At 37.9% G+C, this 16201-nt stretch overlaps 2 pseudogenes; both read left to right on the top strand.

The window, feature by feature from the left end:
• The first annotated feature begins 13888 nt into the window (after positions 1-13888).
• Positions 13889-14806, top strand: LOC118003003 (annotated as a pseudogene).
• A 930-nt stretch (positions 14807-15736) lies between these two features.
• Positions 15737-15882, top strand: LOC118003797 (annotated as a pseudogene).
• The last annotated feature ends 319 nt before the right edge of the window (positions 15883-16201 follow it).

Genomic DNA, 16201 nt, shown 5'->3' with positions numbered 1-16201 from the left:
GGTGTAAGGTGGTATCTCATTGAGGTTTTGATTTGGATTTCTCTGATGCCGAGCGATGTTGAGCACTTTTTTATGTGTCTGTTGGCCATTTGGATGTCTTCTTTGGAAAAATGTCTGTTCATGTCTTCTGCCCATTTCTTGATTGGATCATTTGTTCTTTGGGTATTGAGTTTAATACATTCTATAGATTTTGGATACTAGCCCTTTATCTGATCTGTCATTTGCAAATATCTTCTCCCATTCTGTCAGTTGTCTTTTGGTTTTCTTGAATGTTTCTTTTGCTGTGCAAAAGCTTTTTATCTTGATGAAGTCCTAATAGTTCATTTTTGCCCTTGCTTCCCTTGCCTGTGGCGATGTTTCTAGGAAGAAGTTGCTGCGGCTGAGGTCAAAGAAGTTGCTGCCTGTGTTCTCCTTTAGGATTTTGATGGACTCCTGTCTCACATTGAGGTCTTTCAACCATTTGGAGTCTATTTTTGTGTGTGGTGTAAGGAAATGGTCCAGTTTCATTCTTCTGCATGTGGCTGTCCAATTTTCCCAACACCATTTGTTGAAGAGACTGTCTTTTTTCCATTGGACATACTTTCCTGCTTTGTCAAAGATTAGTTGACCATAGAGTTGAGGGTCCATTTCGGGGCTCTCTATTCTGTTCCATTGATCTATGTGTCTGTTTTTGTGCCAGTACCATACTGTCTTGATGATGACAACTTTGTAATAGAGCTGGAAGTCCGGAATTGCGATGCCACCAGCTTTGCTTTTCTTTTTCAACATTCCTCTGGCTATTCGGGGTCTTTTCTGGTTCCATACAAATTTTAGGATTATTTGTTCCATTTCTTTGAAAAAAGTGGATGGTATTTTGGTGGGGATTGCATTGAATGTGTAGATTTTTCTGGGTAGCATTGACATCTTCACAATATTTGTTCTTCCAATCCATGAGCACGGGATGCTTTTCCATTTCTTTGTGTCTTCCTCAATTTCTTCCATGAGTATTTTATAGTTTTCTGAGTACAGATCCTTTGACTCTTTGGTTAGATTTATTCCTAGGTATCTTATGGTTTTGGGTGCGATTGTAAATGGGATCGACTCCTTAATTTCTCTTTCTTCTGTCTTGTTGTTAGTGTATAGGAATGCCACTGATTTCTGTGCATTGATTTTATATCCTGCCACTTTACTGAATTCCTGTATGAGTTCTAGCAGTTTTGGGGTGGAGTCTTTGGGGTTTTCCACATAAAGTATCATATCATCTGCAAAGAGTGAGAGTTTGACTTCTTTGCCGATTCAGATGCCTTTTATTTCTTTTTCTTGTCTGATTGCTGTGGCTAGGACCTCTAATACTATGTTGAATAGCAGTGCTGATAGTGGACATCCCTGCCGTGTTCCTGACCTTAGGGGGAAAGCTCTCAGTTTTTCCCCATTGAGAATGATATTCGCTGTGGGTTTTTCATAGATGGCTCTTATGATATTGAGGTATGTACCCTCTATCCCTATACTCTGAAGAGTTTTGATCAAGAAAGGATGCTGTCCTTTGTCAAATGCTTTTTCTGCATCTATTGAGAGGATCCTATGATTCTTGTTCTTTCTTTTGTTAATGTATTGTATCACATTGATTGATTTGCGGATGTTGAACCAACCTTGCAGTCCAAGGATAAATCCCACTTGGTTGTGGTGAAGAAACCTCTTAATGTACTGTTGGATCCTATTGGCAAGTATTTTGGTGAGAATTTTTTCATCCATGGTCATCAAGGATATTGGTCTGTCATTCTCCTTTTGGATGGGGTCTTTGTCTGGTTTTGGGATCAAGGTAATGCTGGCCTCATAAAATGAGTTTGGAAGTTTTCCTTCCATTTCTATTTTTTGGAACAGTTTCAGAAGAATAGGTATTAATTCTTCTTGAAATGTTTGGTAGAATTCCCCTGGGAAGCTATCTGGCCCTGGGCTTTTGTTTGTTGGGAGATTTTTGATGACTGCTTCAATTTCCTTAGTAGTTAAAGGTCTGTTCAGGTTTTCTATTTCTTCCTGATTCAGTTTTGGTAGTTGATACATCTCTAGGAATGCATGAGTATCTTCTAGGTTATCTAATTTCCTGGCATATATTTGCATATAATATGTCCTTATACTTGTTTGTGTTTCTTTGGTGTTGGTGGTGATCTTTCCTTTTTCATTCATGTTTTTATTTATTTGGGTCATTTCTCTTTTCTGTTTGATAAGTCTGGCCAGGGGTTATCCATCTTGTTAATTCTTTCAAAGAACCAGCTCCTAGTTTCATTGATCTGTTCTACTGTTCTTTTAGTTTCTATTTCATTGATTTCTGCTCTGATCTTTATGATTTCTCTTCTCCTGCTGGGTTTAGGCTTTATTGGCTGTTCTTTCTCCAGCTCCTTTAGGTGTAGGGTTAGGTTGTGTATTTGAGACCTTTCTTGTTTCTTGAGAAAGGTTTGTATTGCTGTATACCCTCCTCTTAGGACTGCCTTTGTGCATCCCAATGATTTTGAACAGTTGTGTTTTCATTTTCATTCGTTTCCATGAATTTTTAAAATTGTTCTTTAATTTCCTGGTTGACCCATTCATTCTTTAGTAGGATGTTCTTTAGCCTCCATGTATTTGAGTTCTTTCCGACTTTTCTCTTGTGATTGAATTCTAGTTTCAAAGCACTGTGGTTTGAAAATATGCAGGGAATGATCCCAATCTTTTGGTACCGGTTGAGACCTGATTTGTGACCTAGGATGTGATCTCTTCTGGAGAATGTTCCATGGGCTCTAGAGAAGAATGTGTATTCTGTTGCTTTGGGATGGAATGCTCTGAATATATCTGTGAAGTCCATTTGGTCCAGTGTGTCATTTAAAGTCTTTATTTCCTTGTTGATCTCTTGCTTAGATGATCTGTCCATTTCAGTGAGGGGGGTGTTAAAGTCCCCAGTATTATTGTATTGTTGTCGATGTGTTTCTTTGCTTTTGTTATTAATTGCCTTATATAATTGGCTGCTCCCATGTTAGGGGCATAGATATTTACAATTGTTAGATCTTCTTATTGTATATACCCTTTAAGGAGGATATAGTGTCCTTCCTCTTCTCTTATTACATTCTTTGGCTTAAAATCTAATTTGTCTGCTATAAGGATTGCCACCCCAGCTTTCTTTTGGCGTCCATTAGCATGGTAAATGGTTTTCCACCCCCTCACTTTCAATCTGGGGGTGTCTTTGGGTCTAAAATGAGTCTCTTGCAGACAGCATATAGATGGGTTTTGTTTTTTAATTCAATCTGATAGCCTGTGTCTTTTGATTGGGGCATTTAGCCCATTCACATTCAGGGTAACTATGGAAAGATATGAATTTAGTGCCATTGTATTGCCTGTAAGGTGACTGTTACTGTATATTGTCTGTGTTCCTTTCTGGTCTATGTTGCTTTTAGGCTCTCTCTTTGCTTAGAGGACCCCTTTCAAGATTTCCTGTAGGGCTGGTTTCGTGTTTGCAAATTCCTTTAGTTTTTGTTTGTCCTGGAAGCTTTTTCTCTCTCCTTCAATTTTCAATGACAGCCTAGCTGGATAGAGTATTCTTGGCTGCATATTTTTCTCATTTAGTGCTCTGAAGATATCCTGCCAGTCCTTTCTGGCCTGCCAGGTCTCTGTGGATAGGTTTGTTCCCAGTCTAATGTTTCTACCATTGTAGGTTACAGATCTCTTGTCCCAAGCTGCTTTCAGGATTTTCTCTTTGTCTGTGAGACTCATAAGTTTTACTGTTAGATGTAGGGGTGTTGACCTGTTTTTATTGATTTTGAGAGGGGTTCTCTGTGCCTCCTGGATTTTGATGCCTGTTTCCTTCCCCAAATTAGGGAAGTTCTCTGCTATATTTGCTCCAATATACCTTCTGCCCCTCTTTCTCTCTCTTCTTCTTCTGGGATCCCAATTATTCTGTTGTTTCATCTTATGGTATTGCTTATCTCTCGAATTCTGCCCTCGTGATCCAGTAGTTGTTTATCTCTCTTTTTCTCAGCTTCTTGATTTTCCATCATTTGGTCTTCTGTATCACTAATTCTCTCTTCTGCCGAATTTTTCATAGCAGTTAGGGCCCCCATTTTTTATTGCACCTCATTAATAGCCTTTTTGATTTTGACTTTGTTAGATGTTAGTTCTTTTATTTCGCCAGAAAAGGTTTCTCTAATAACTTCCATGCTTTTTCAAGCCCAACTAGTATCTTTAAAATCATCATTCTGAACTCTAGTTCTGACATCTTACTAATGTCCTTATTGAGTAGGTTCTGGCAGTCGGTACTGCCTCTTGTTCTTTTTTTTGAGGTGTTTTTTTCCATCTTGTCATTTTGTCCAGAGGAGAATAGATGAATGAGAGAACAAAATGCTAACAGGGTAACAACGTCCCCAGAAAATATACTCTAAATAAATCAGAAAAGACCTGAAACCAGGGGAAAAGAAAGGGAAAGAAAGAAAAAAGAAAAAGAAAAAAAAAAAAAGAAAAAGGAAAAGATAAAAACAAAGAAAAAGAACAAAACAAAAAACCAATATGATCAAATATGATCAGGCTGGTGAATAGATCAGTGCCACACACTAGATTTTGGGTGTATTTTGGTCTGTTATAAGAAAGTGCCTCCCAAAATTTTAAAGAAAGAAAAACTTACATATGTACAAAAATAAGGGTTAATATGATGAAGGAATGGAATATGACTATGAAGATGAAAATTGTAAAAAATTTTATAAAAGGAATTGATAAGAAGTTGGTTGAAAAAAGAAAGAAGAGGATTTTAAAAGAAAAAGAAAAAAAGGGAGAGAATGTGATCAGGCAGGAGACTAGAACAAAGCCATACACTAGAGACTTAGGGTATATTTTGATCCTGTTAGAAGAAACTTTATCTCAAAATTTTAAAGAGAGAACAACTTATATATATATATGCCAAAAATAAGGCTAACTACTATGAAGAGATAGAATATGACTCTAAAAATGAAAAATAAATTTTTTTTTTAAAAAAAGGGATTGATAAGATGTTGGTTGAAAAAGGGAAAAAGAAAAATTCAAAAAAAAAAAGACAGTTTAAAAAAAAGTAACTTTGAAAGACTAAAGAATCATGATAAAAAAGCCATGAATTCTATGTGCAGTATTCCCCTAGCGCTGGAGTTCTCCTGTTCTCCTTGATCAGTAAACTTGGTCTTGGCTGACTGTTCTTGCTGATCTTCTGGGGGAGGGGACTGTTGCCATTGTTCCCAAATGTCTTTGTCTGAGGCGGTCCTTGCAGTCCGGGCTAAGTAATCTGCTCCAGTTTGCTCTCAGGAGCTTTTGTTCCCTGCAAGATTTCTGTACAGCTTTGGAGGATGAGAGTGTAAATGGTGGCCTCCCAATCCCCACTGGAGAAGCAGAGAACTTGGGTCCCCACTCCTCAGTGAACCCCCAGAGAAAAGCAGTCAATCGCTCCTGTCTCCCCGGTCTCTGGCTGTACTCCGTGCTCACCCGGCCTGTGACGGAGCATTTCTATCTCTGGCACACGACCCCATGTGGAGTCTCCAAACCCAGCAGATCACTACGGTGTGCAGCCTTGCTGCTCCTCCTGGGGGAGAAAGGGGAGTCTCCCCGGATCTGCCGCTTGTTGGGTCCCTGCTGGAGGAGCAGTGGCCCGACTGTGCCGTGGATCACGATTTATGGCAACCCCAAGCTGAGAGCCCACTCCTCGGCTCTGTCTCTGCAGCCAGCTTCCCCGCTGCGATACCTGGGAGTTCTGCCACATTCAGGCACTCCCAGTCTTTCTGTGACCCCGAGGGTCCTGAGGCCACACTGTCCCATGAGGGTTCCACCCCCCCCACCCGCCCGCTTAGCCACTTGGGTGACGTCCCTCAGCAGAGCCGACTTCTAAATTTTGTGCTCTGCTGCTCTATCACTTGCTGGTAGGCTGACGGAGGCCCCTTCCCCCACCGCCTATCTTCCTGAATATCGCCTGCGATTCACTTCTCTGCATGTCCTACCTTCCAAAAAGTGGTCGCTTTTCTGTTTAGAGAGTTACTGCTATTCTTTTCTTCCATCTCCACTTTCAAAGCAAGTATGGAAGATAAGATGTCCTTTCTTGGACTGTCCACAGTATCCAGACAGAAGCACCATATATTTGCTCACATTCCCTCTGATGGCATCGTCATTTCCCATATCATTGCCTCTTCTTTTCTCCTTTCTGCTGTCTGGCAGAGGATGGCTGGATCTCTAGCAATTTTGAACTCTGTGAAACATTTTATTCTGCCTCAGGCATCGTCTGGCTCCGCTTTGCCATTTTTTGTTGTCCCTTGTGTCTAAGCCCATGCGAAAATCGTGGGGCAGTGGGGAGTGGGCAATGGGATCGCGGGCTGACAGAGCTCCCTCAGGAACTGAAAGAGTCATATGTTTCTTATCCTTTCTTTAATATGGTTTATCAGGTTGATTGATTTGCAAATATTGAATCACTTTTCCATCCCAGGAATAAATCCCACTTGATCATGGTGGATGATTTTTTAAATGTACTGTTGGATTTGGTTTGCTAGTATTTCATGGAGAATTTTTTTTTTAAGATTTTATTTATTTGACAGAGAGACACAGTGAGAGAGGGAACACAAGCAGGGGGAGTGGGAGAGGGAGAAGCAGGCTTCCCGTGGAGCAGGGAGCCTGATGCGGGGCTGATCCCAGGATCATGACCTGAGCTGAAGGCAGATGCTTAAAGACTGAGCCACCCAGGCATCCCTCATGGAGAATTTTTACATCCATGTTCAGGATAGGTGTTGCCCTGTAGTTCTTTCTTAGTGGTGTCTTTATCTTGTTTTGGTATCAGGCTAATGCTGACCTCATAGAATGAATTTGGATGTTTTCCTTCCATTTCTTTTTTTTTTTTTTTTTTGGAATAGTTTCGGGAGAAAAACTGTTAACTCTTCTGTAAACATTTATTCCCCTGTGAAACCATGTGGTCCTGGACTTTTGTTTGTTGGGAGATTTTTTTTTTTTTAAGATTTTATTTATTTGACAGAGAGAGAGGGAGAGAGAGAGGGAACACAAGCAGGGGGAGTGGGAGAGGGAGAAGCAGGCTTCCCGCTGAGCAGGAAGTCTGATGTGGGGCTCGATCCCAGGACTCTGGGAACATGACCTGAGCCAGAGGCAGATGCTTAACGACTGAGCCACCCAGGCGCCCCTGTTGGGAGATTTTTGATTATTGATTCAATGTCTTTGCTGGTTATCAGTCTGTTCAAGTTTTCTATTTCTTCCTGTTTGAGTTTTGGTAGTTTATATATTTTTGGGTGTTTACCCACTTCTTCCAGGTCATCAAATTTGTTAGCATATATTTTTTCATAATATTCTCTTATAATTGTATTTCTCTGGTGTTGGTTGTGATTTCTCCTCTCTCATTTGTGGTTTTATTTATTTGGGTCCTTTCTCTTTTTGATAAATCTGGCTAGGGGTTTATCAATTTTATTATTTTTTTCAAAGAACCAGGTCCTGGTTTCATTGATCTGTTTGATTGTTAGTTTAGTTTCTATGTCATTTATATCTGCTCTCATCTTTATTATTTCCTTCCTTCTACTAGCTCTAGGCTTCATTTATTTTTCTTTTTCTATCACCTTAGGTGTAAATTTAGGTTGTTTATTTGGGATTTTTCTTGTTTCTGAAGGTAGACCACTTTTGCTGCATTCCAAAGGTTTTGGACCATCGTATTTCCATTTTCATTAGTTTTCATATATTTTTAAATTTCTTCTTTGATTTCCTGGTTGAACTGTTCATTGTTTAGTAGCATGTTATTTAACCTCCATGTCTTTGTAGTCTTTCCAAATATTTTCTTGTAATTGACTTCAAGTTTCATACTATTGTGGTCTGGAAATATGCATGGTATGATCTCAATATTTTTGTACTTATTGAGGCCTGATTTGTGACCTAGTGTGTGATCTATTCTGGTGAATATCCCATATGCACTTAAAAAGAATGTGTATTCTGCTATAGGATGGAATCTTCTGAATATGTATCTCTTAAGTCCATCTGGTCCAGTGTGTCATTCAAAGCCATTGTTGCCTTGTTGGTTTTCTACTTAGATGATCTGTCCATTGATGGAAGAGGAGTATTAAAGTTCCCCATATAATTGTGTTATTATCAATGAATTCCTTTATGTTTGTTCTTAATTGTTTTATACATTTGGGTGCACCCATGTTGGGGGCATAAATATTTACAATTGATACATCCTCTATTGGGATAGTCCCCTTTATTGTGATATAGTGCCCTTATTCATGTCTTGTTTGCAGTCTTTTTTTCAAGTCTAGTTTGTCTGATATAAGTATTGCTACTCTGGCTTTCTTTTGACATCCATTTGCATTATAAACATTTCTCCATCACCTCACTTTCACTCTGTAGGTGTCTTTAGGTCTAAAATTAGTCTCTTGAAGGCAGCATATAGATGGGTCTTATTTTTTCATCCACTCTGACACCCTATGGTGTCTTTTGATTGGAGCACTTAGTCCATTTATATTCAGAGTAATTATTGATAGATATGTATTTAGTTCCATATTATAGTTCTGTCATTGTTTCTGGAGATTTTCTGTTGTTTCTTTCTAGTCTTTGTCACTGTTGGTCTCTCCTTCCCACTCAAAGAGTTCCTTTTACTATTTCTTGCAGGGCTGGCTTGGTGGTCACGAACTCCTTTAGTTTTTGTTTGTCTGGGATATTCCTTATCTCTCCTTCTGTTCTGAATGACAGCCTTGCTGGATAGAGTGTTCTTGGCTACAGATTTTTCCCATTCAGTACTTTGAATATGCCATGCCACTCCCTTCTGGCTTGCCAACTCTTTTGAGAAATCTCCAGTTAGCCTTATGGGTCTTCCCTTTTAAGTTAGGGACTTCCTTTGTCTTTCTGCTTTTAAGATGTTTTTCTTTATCACTTTATTGTTCTACTGCCTTGTTGGGCACTTACTTATTGGCTTCAAAGAGTTCTCTACAAATTAAAGATATAACCCCTATGAATAGTACTGCTTTTCACCTAGTTTTATTTTTAATTTTATAATAGGCTTTTAAAACAACAAAACCTCAGATTTATCAGTCTTTTTTTTTTTTTAACTTTATGACTTTAAGATTTTTTTTTGGTCAAACTTAATGTGATAGGCTATGGCTGATCACCCAAAACGCAAGTAGATCCAATGGTGAAGAATTTGAAAGTGGAAGAATGTATCTCTGGCAGTACAAAGAATTGCAAGTCAAATAGCCACTCATAAATTCTAATTTTCCTCCTCTTCCTGCTGCTGTTCTCATTCCTCCTCCTCTTCATTTTCCTCTTGTGCCATAGCACCCCCCAAGTTGAGAATACTGATGATCAGAGCAGCAAAATGACTTGATTTTTCAAGAGAGCTATCAGTACTCCCCCCCCCCAGTTTTCACCAGCAAGGCAGAGTTAAAAGGAAAAAAAATGCTATCAAAAATGTCATGACTGCATTAATGTTTATTGTGTATTTTTAAAGTTTTTGACACTGTATAAAAAGATATAAAAAGTCAAATTTAAAAGATAATTATCTTATTTGACATTGTACGAATGAACCAAAAAGTCTGAATTTCTAAGAAACCTTAGCTAATAAGCATTATCATGGTTTAAAATGACTGCGTGTCTGTATCTGAAACTCCGTTTGCACTAGGATTTAGCATTCAGAGTTAATTTCTATGCATATAGCCACTAACTTATGTCTTATAACTGAAATACTGAATCCAGAATGAGGACAGTTACAAGCCTTCTGTTTTTTGTTAAGCAGTTCTTTTCTTCTTTGTTAGAATACGTTTACTCTTTTTTTTTTTTTAAAGATTTTATTTGAGAGAGAGAGAATGAGAGAGAGCAAGCACATGAGAGGGGGTAGGGTCAGAGGGAGAAGCAGACTCCCTGCCGAGCAGGGAGCCCGATGCGGGACTCGATCCAGGGACTCCAGGATCGTGACCTGAGCCGAAGGCAGTCGCTTTAACCAACTGAGCCACCCAGGCGCCCAGAATACGTTTACTCTTCCTGTTACAATGCCTTTCTCATGATGCAAATCACAAGGAGAAGTACATAAGAAAACTTTTGGCTAGCAAATGAAATACTGATAATAGATTTTTTAATCTTTATTATTAGATATACACAAATTTTACTTTTCCTCTTCTGGTTTCCAAGAAATACGAAAGGATAGATTTCAGATTTGGTCATCAATAATTTTTGTCACTTTATGCATTGACATATTTTAGGTACACATGGAACTTTTAAACTTTTTCTGTGAATAATGAAGAATTCATTATAACCAATTATTTTTTTAATTTTTTAAAAATGTTATTTATTTTTTCTTAATCGCAGGAATCAAACTGAGGGTTGTTGGAGTGGGGGGTGGGGTGGGAGGGATGGGGTGACTGGGTGATAGACACTGGGGAGGGTATGTGCTCTGGTAAGCGCTGTGAATTGTGCAAGACTGTTGAATCTCAGATCTGTACCTCTGAAACAAATAATGCAATATATGTTAAGAAAAAAAAAAAAGAAGAAGAAGAAGAAGAAGGTAGCGGGAGGGGAAGAATGAAGCGGGGGAAATCGGAGGGGTAGACGAACCATGAGAGATGATGGACTCTGAAAAACAAACAGGGTTCTAGAGGGGAGGGGGGTGGGAGGATGGGTTAGCCTGGTGGTGGGTATTGAGGAGGGCACATTCTGCATGGAGCACTGGGTGTTGGGCACAAACAATGAATCATGGAACACTTCATCTAAAACTAATGATGTCATGTATGGGGATTAACATAAGAATAAAAAATTTAAAAAATTTTTATTTATTTTTTATTTTTCATTATGTTCAGTTAACTAACATGTAGTACATCATAAGTTTTTGTTTTTGTGTTCAAGTTTTCATTAGTTACGTATAACACCCAGTGCTCATCCCAACACGTGCCCTCCTTAATACCCATCACCCAGGGGCGCCTGGGTGGCTCAGTCATTAAGTCTCTGCCTTTGGCTCAGGTTGTGATCCCAGGGTCCTGGGATTGAGCCCTGCATAGGGCTCCCTGCTCTGCAGGAAGCTTGCTTCTCCCTCTCCCACTCCCCCTGCTTGTGTTCCCTCTCTAGCTGTATCTCCCTCTGTCAAATAAATAAATAAAATCTTTTAAAAAAATACCCATCACCCAGTCACCCCATCCCCCCACACCCCTCCCTTCTGTAACCCTTCAGTTTGTTTCCTGGAGTCCAGAGTCTCTCATGGTTTGTCTCCCTCTCTGATTTCTTCCCATTCGCAGCAATGTCCATAATAGCCAAACTGTGGAATAACCAATTATTTCTACTTAAAAATAAGTAAACTTGGGAAATAGATACACAGATTGTCCTCCACTTATGATGGTTTAACTTATAATTTTTTTGACTTTATGTTGATGTGAAAGTGATAAGCATTCAGTAGAAACTGTACTTTGAGTTTTGAATTTTGATCATGTCCTGGGTTAATGATAATGTCGTACAATACTCTTGCATGATGGTAGGCACCCACAGTTCCCAGTCAGCCACATAATCATGAAAATAAACAAGCAATATACTTACCACCATTTTGTACCCATATGGGCATTCTGTTACTGACTTTCATTAGAGTATTCAATAAAATTTTGTCATTGTTGGATTTGTTTCCTAAGTAGCATTTGTAGGTATACAAAATCAACCTCATTTGTTTCTGAATATAAATTTAACATTTAATAATCCTTAAAATGCCTTTGTAAATGATAAAGTGTTCTCTGAAGGGGCGCCTGGGTGGCTCAGTTGGTTAAGTGACTGCCTTTGGCTCAGGTCATGATCCTGGAGTCCTTGGATCGAGTCCCGCATCGGGCTCCCTGCTCGGCAGGGAGCCTGCTTCTCCCTCTGACCCTCCCCCCTCTCATGTGCTCTCTGTCTCTCTCATTCTCTCTGTCTCAGATAAATAAATAAAATCTTTAAAAAAAAAAGTGTTCTCTGAAATCAGAGCCCTATTTAAGTTCATTTATTCCACTTCTTTTAGCATCCATAGAGTTCACTCATTTCCGGTATATAATTCAATAGTTTTTAGTATATTTACAGAATTGTGCATCCGTCACCAATATCTAACTTTAGAGTATCTTTAATTCAATAGTAAATTAAACATTTCTTGTTTTTGTTTCCTGAGTTTTCCATTTGTTTTGACTTTCTACTTAATCTCTAAAAAACACTAAATGAAATCCAGTTATGTTTTAGGTTTACATGTGAAAACTTTCATGGCCACGGAGCAAATGTATACCAATAAAAGAACAGCCATTATGGTCTATAATATGTATGTTAGCTGGTGTCAGTGTCATCAAACAAAACTTGTGAAGAGAGCCTGAACTGTGATTATTTCCATCATGTCCACAGCAGTGTTTCACTTCAGATATATAATCCCATTTCTAAAGAGGGGTAGCACCTCTTCCTAAAAAGTCTTGCAACAAAGAAACAGTTAATAAAGCAATCAGTATAAAGGGAAATAAATCAATTAACCTAAGGCTCATACAAACAGAAACCCCATTTAGAAAATGTGTTGTAATGAGCACTGGGTGTTATACGCAAACAATGAATCACAGAACACTACATCAAAAACTAATGATGTACTGTATGGTGACTAATGTAACATAATAAAAAAATATTCAGAAAAAAAAAAGAAAACTTCAAGAGGAACAAAAGAATCTGAGTCCCTGTTATCCTTACAAAAACCTGGTTGAGCCTGGGTGCTATTCAAGTGGACTAAAACAGACATAATAACCATGAATTCCTCTAGATTTTTAATTCTATCACTGTATCATGTTCACATCATTAGCATATTTCAGATGTTGAATATGTAACTTTAGCTCCCTGTAAGAAGACTTACCAAACTATTATTTCATGTTATAATCTTCAATTTTGTAAAGGGCCAAAATAATAAAAGTTCATACAAAGGACAGTTCTATCTTTTGTGAAATTACTCATGAAGAATTCTGTTCAATGTCTTTATAAAAATGTTTATATAATATCTTCCTCTTAGTGAGAAGACTGGGGTACCACCTCATTTCTCATGATAAACTGATAGTGAGACCTATCCATCCCATCCCAGTTCATCTGGAATCTCAGAACTATATTCTTAATCAAATGCTGAACTTATCAGTACTCATGAACACTGTGAAAGCTACCCCTCCCGCCCATTTATTGCAGCATAGGTTTTATGCTCTGGTCCTTGTTTAAAGATCTTGAAAAATGTTTCTTTCATTGAAGCCATTCTAAAATCCTGTCATAAGTAGTCAGTTTATACACAATAAATCTACAAAGGAATTGGATCATTGGCTTTTTAATCCCAAACCCAACTGATTAAGAGAGATGACAAGAGCAGTAATAAAATGTGGATTTGGGGGAACTGTATGAGCCTTAGGTTAATTGATTTATTTCCCTTTATACTGATTGCTTTATTAACTGAGTTAAGTGAGAATGGGAAACTGCTGGTGTTACATAACTATGGTCTGGATGAGTGAGCTTGTGAATGAGCAAATGAATATGGAAGGAAAAGATAGTTCCACTACTACCACAAGTCCTAGAAAGTGTCTTGAGTGTCAAGATATCAAAGCAATGGTTGTGGAGGTGGCTGCATAACTCCATAAATTTGTTCAAAAACATTGTGTTTTACACTTAAAATGTGTGAATTTTGGTAGGTAGGTACTTTTTATCTTAATAAAATGGATTTTAAAAAAATTTAAAAAGGAAGATTCTAAGCAGCTTTAACATGGGAGAGAAGCAAACTCTGTTGTTGTGCTTGGCTTTAATCATCTCTGTATTGTGTTCTATATTATGTCTTACAAATTAAAATTATATTCAGATAAAATTTGGGTGATCACTTTCATATGTCTTGTAGTTGACTTACATGTCTCCCTCTTTTCTTTATATAGATTCAGAACACAATCTGAAACTTGAGATAATGGAGCTGCAGAATTATTCCTTGGTGTCAGTATATGTGCTGTATGGACTCTGCACTTCACAACATCTCCAGCATTTTTTCTTTATACTTTTCTTTGGGATCTATGTGGCCACTGTGCTGGGTAACCTCATCATTGTGGTCACTGTAATTTCTGACCCCCACTTGCCCTCCTCTCCTATGTACTTCCTGCTGGGAAATCTTTCTTAGACATATGGCTAGCCTCGTTTGCCACCCCCAAGATGATCAGGGACTTTCTTAGTGATTGAAAGCTCATCTCCTTTGGAGGATGTATGGCTCAGATCTTCTTCCTGCACTTTATTGGTGGGGCTGAGATGGTACTTCTGGTTTCCACGGCCTATGACAGATATGTGGCTATATGCAAACCTTTGCACTACATGACCATGATGAGCTGGCAGACTTGCATGGGGGTGGTGTTGGTTTCATGGGTCATTGGATTTGTGCACTCCATCAGTCAAGTAGCCTTTACTGTGAATTTACCTTACTGTGGTCCCAATGAGGTGGACATCTTCTTCTGTGACCTTCCTCTTGTGATCAAGCTTGCCTGCATGGACACCTATGTCTTAGGCGTACTTAACGATCTCAGACAGTGGGTTGCTCTCCATGAGCTGTTTTCTGCTCCTCTTGGTCTCTTACACTGTTATCCTCATCACTGTCCAACAGAGTGCTGCTGGTGGGGTATCCAAAGCACTCTCTACTTGCTCTGCATACATCATGGTAGTCACACTTTTCTTTGGGCCCTGCATTTTCATTTACGTGTGGCCTTTCAGTCGGTTCTCTGTGGACAAGCTCCTGTCTGTGTTTTATACCATTTTTACTCCACTCTTGAACCCCCTTATCTACACATTGAGAAGTAAAGAGATGAAAACAGCTGTGAAGAAACTACCCAACATGTGACTTCTCACTGAATTCCAGCTTTCCATAGACCTACATGTTCTTATTCATTCAGGGGATATCATTTCTTTAGTAGGATTCTGCTCAAAGATTTCATTCTGAAGTTTTATTGATATAATTTGTATGTGTTATAGTACAGAGAAATAGTTGTGGATTATTAAAAAAATCATGTATATAGTTTTATTCCATGTAATTTTATACTTTAAATAAAATTTTATCATATAACTTTATAGTATCACTACCTTATACTCTAAGATTTATATTATATTACAATAATTACAATTTTATTATATCATTTTATATTATAAATGTAATTTATAAGTATAATATAACTGCATTGTAATGTAATATTAGTATAATCATATAGTAATTACTATGTAATATAACTTTATGTAAACAGACATACATGTACATACACATTCAACTCACACATTCACTTTGGAATGGACTTGGCAATTTTCTTTCTGTCTTTGTTAAACCAGGTTCCTCTTCTTAGTTTATTTTGTCTACAATATTTATAGAAAATGAATTTTAATTTCAATCATAGTTCAATACAGCAAGAACTATCAGTTCGTAACCATTCAAGATATGAGACATTCAGCAGAAGGAAGCAAGTGTGAGAATAAAATGCCCTGTGAATCTTTCTCCTGGTGTTCAAAGTCTGAGAGGAGGAAAAAGACACTATTTCAAGATCCTATTGACTTAAAAAGTGTACTTTCTCTTGGGAATGTGTACTATGCTTAAACTTTTTATTGAAAAACTGAATGTATGCCAGTGAAAATCCGTTATTTTATTTTTCACATGAAAGAAATCTGTATTTTATGGCTCAATATTTCATGGTGTAAATTAAGCTATTGTGTTATTAGTTAAAATGCATTGGAGTAGGAAATTAATAAATTTTAACCAACAGACTAAATAAACACTACATCTACTATCGCTTCTTGGCCTTTTGGCTAAGATCAAGTGTAATAAACACTACATCTACATTGTATCTTACTGAGTTGATTTTGTCCCTTGAGGAGTCATCTATTAGGAAGTGTGTTTGAGTACCACAGAGTCAGATCTTATGCTGAGTTTTTAAATGTCTTTGAATGCTAAAAAGATAATCATAAGCAAGATTTAACTTTTGTATTAACTAAACTAATGGTCAAAGAATTCAATTTTCTTATATGTTGATTCTGAAATATCAAACAGAAGGAGAGAATTGGGCAATGATTGGATTACTTGAGTAACTGGATGAAACTTTCAATAATTTTGGACAATATTTTCAATAAGGAGAAGCATGCTCCTCGTTACTTTTGGCTTCTCTTATGACTGTAATCTCATACATTTTCATAAACACTAAAAGAATACAGATTTTAAACTGCCTTGGGATAAATTTCTCAGGAGTCCTCTTGC

The sequence above is a fragment of the Mirounga leonina genome, unplaced genomic scaffold, assembly GCF_011800145.1.
Source record: "Mirounga leonina isolate KUSES-001 unplaced genomic scaffold, KU_Mleo_1.0 Mir_91, whole genome shotgun sequence".
Taxonomy (NCBI): domain Eukaryota; kingdom Metazoa; phylum Chordata; class Mammalia; order Carnivora; family Phocidae; genus Mirounga; species Mirounga leonina.
The sequence above is the reverse complement of the archived record's forward strand: the minus strand, read 5'-3'. Positions and strand labels throughout refer to the sequence as shown.